Raw genomic sequence first — 3099 nt, 5'->3', positions numbered from 1 at the left:
GCCTGCCTCTGCCTCCCGAGTGCTGGGATTAAAGGCGTGCGCCACCACCGCCCGGCCTACAACTTAATTTAGAAGGTACAACTGTATCTACCTTATGTGACCTATGAGAAATCACGTGCTTTAATTCCTTGATAAAGACTAGATCTAGAAACTCATAAAATGAAGAATTTAGAGTAGATGAAAAACTACTATCCCTATGAATCTTTATATAGGAGCACTTTGGAGACCTATCAAATGTGCACGACTTGGGAGGGATGACACAGCAGCAGAACAAATACTGACTTGAAACAGAAATAATGAATAAGAAGCAGATATGGTTTTGTTTTATGGAAATAATTAAAAAGGCACCACCTATTTGGAAGTATGGAAAATGTTGACAGGAAATACCTATGATAAGCCTAGAAATGATATTTGAAAAAAATGAGACTCCCAAGTCACAATGTGTATTATCTTGATGCAATCAAGGGAAAAGTAAGTGTTTTGGTTAATGTAGAATAAACGAAATGAACACATTCAAATAGAATTGTTGTAAGAAAATGGGGTTTCAGCAGAATAACTTAGTGGAGAGAGATGGAGGTGAGGGCATGTGTGGAATTATCAAAGAATCATTAAAGAAGTGCCTGGACCAAATGATGATGATAAGGGCACAGCGACTAATGAATGTGTAAGGTAGGGGAACATCACAGCAAAGGCCTCCTCAGACATTGCAGATCGGTGCTGTCTAGACCAATTTCACAAAGCCAGCATTTGCAGGGAGTCAGCGCTCTGGTGACTGTGTGGGAGTGAGAAATGGGGAAAGAGAACAGCCTGAATGGACTGCAGTCTGTGGCTTGAGAAATTACTCGTTAGTGTTCTTTTTTTTTAAATTTATTTATTTATTGAGGATTTCTGCCTCCTCCCCACCACCGCCTCCCATTTCCCTCCCCCTCCCCCGATCAAGTCTCTCCCTCATCAGCTTGAAGAGCCATCAGGGCTCCCTGACCTGTGGGAAGTCCAAGGACCGCCCACCTCCATCCAGGTTTAGTAAGTTGAGCATCCAAACTGCCCAGGCCCCCCCAAAATAAGTCAAGTTAGCAAGGAACTTAAATACAGCCAGGAGCAGGTCCAGAGGGGTGGCTTTGTCTGATCTTAGATTTTCAGAAGTTACTCTGGCTGTCCCCATAAGAAGAGATTGGAAGAGGAAAAAAAATGGCCATCACAGCTCCATATTTCAGTGGGATTCAAATAAACCAAGAGCCATGAAAGCGATGAAACACGTGGCTAACATTTTATTCTTCAAGGAGGACAAACGTTTGTTCACTTCCTTATCAAGACATTAAGTTTCTGTCTCACTTACTAAAATATCACAATAACACAACCTATACCTCATCTAGCAATGCCAAGTAGTAATGTTTTGTTCTATGACAATTCTTTGAGTCTGACTGTGTATAAACTGATACAATTTCTCCAAAATATTTGAAAGGAAACTCTAAGCAGAATACCTAAAGCCATATGTGATATATTTTCTTACCCTAAAGATTATGAGCCATATTAGAAAATCCCCATTGACATAATAATTGTCTATCCATTGATAGACATCATTCTAATTTGTCACTTTGTCCTGACACTTCTCTAAGAACCACATGTAAATGTCTGGTTGTCACATCTCCTTAACTTTTAATCTGGAAGAGTTCCTTACTTTTTCATAATGTTTTGTGATGTTGACATTGTAAAAAGAAAAGATTAGTCATTTTTGAAAGTTCTTGTGGGAGTTTGAAAGAAAATAGCCCCCACAGTGAGTGGGACTCTTAGGAGGTATGGCCTTCTTAAAGTAAGTGTGGCCTTTTCAGAGGAAGGGGGCAGGCTTTGAGGTCTCCTTTGCTCAAAATTCCTTCAGTTTGACAGCAAGTAGATGTCTTCTGGCTTTCAATATGTAGGGCTCTCAGCTACTTCTCCAGCACCATATCTATCTGCAAGTTTCTGTACTCCCCACCATGAAGATAATGGACTGAATCTCTGAACTGTAAGCCATCATCTGAATTAAATGTTTTTCTTTATAAGCGTTGCCAAAGGCATGGTGTCTCTTCACAACAATAGAAACCCTAACTAAAACAGTCCTTCAGTTTTAATTTGCCTGATATTACCTATTGGTCAGATTTGGTGCATGCTTCTTTAATAGGAAAACCTCAGACCTGATGAGTTTTTCAGAAAATTGTATCAGGGAGACACATGCTGTTGACCTTCCTGGCGACTGGTCATAACTTTGATCATTCAGTGAGGGTGGGCTGTGCTATGGATCCCTGCTGTACAGCTGAATATTTCACTTTGAAATTAATGAACATCTTGTTACTTTGAGGCTGCAAAAAAAGATCACAACTTCTCAAAATCCCATCATCCTGTTTTACTATCTACTGATGACTTTTCAGCTTTGTTATGATCAGGGATGCCCCAGGTCACTTTCAAATTCCATCATTTCTTCTTCACTTACTATTTGATTTTATTCTTTTAATTTTAAGTGTGTGGGTGCTTTGCTTAAATATGTATGTCAGTGCACCATAAGCATGCTTAATGTCCGTTAAAGCCAGAAGAAGACACCGAGGGAACAGATGGTTGTGAGCTATCATGCCAGTTCTGGGACTTGAACCAAGCTTTAGGAAGAGTAGGTAACCTGCAAAGTCTTCTTTCCAGTCCCCAGTTATTTGTGTTTTTGATCCCCTAAAAGGGGAGCTTTTTTTTTCTCTCACGTTGTTTATACATCATTTCTATTCACTAAGCTAGAAATAACTCTTGCCATTGTATAGCTTCTTAGATTGTCTTGTTAAAAGCCAATAGTAAACTATTTCAGGTAGCCATAAAGTGATTTTAATTTTGAAAGACCCTCAGAGATTGTCTTTCAGTCTGGGGAGACCCTTCCCAAGGAACAGCGAGGCCACTTGTGCGGATGCAAACAGCAAGAGGTTTATTCAGATACACAGGTACCTGGGGCGTCCAAGTCTCTTGGAGGACTGGCGCGCTGTCTGGCTGGGGTAGCGGGTTTTTATAGGGTAAAGGGAGCAGAAGCGCGGTTACAGAAGCGAGATGCATAGTTACAGGGTTTTCATTGGTCAGTTTGAATATGGC

The 3099-nt window shown here is 40.5% G+C and overlaps 1 protein-coding gene across 1 annotated transcript in view; it reads left to right on the top strand.

The window, feature by feature from the left end:
• The window catches only part of Spag16 (sperm associated antigen 16), a 1047686-nt gene that overhangs the window by 674225 nt on the left and 370362 nt on the right, over positions 1-3099 (top strand). The window lies entirely within an intron of this gene.

The sequence above is a fragment of the Microtus ochrogaster genome, linkage group LG4 (genome assembly GCF_000317375.1).
Source record: "Microtus ochrogaster isolate Prairie Vole_2 linkage group LG4, MicOch1.0, whole genome shotgun sequence".
NCBI classification, from domain to species: domain Eukaryota; kingdom Metazoa; phylum Chordata; class Mammalia; order Rodentia; family Cricetidae; genus Microtus; species Microtus ochrogaster.
The sequence above is the reverse complement of the archived record's forward strand: the minus strand, read 5'-3'. Positions and strand labels throughout refer to the sequence as shown.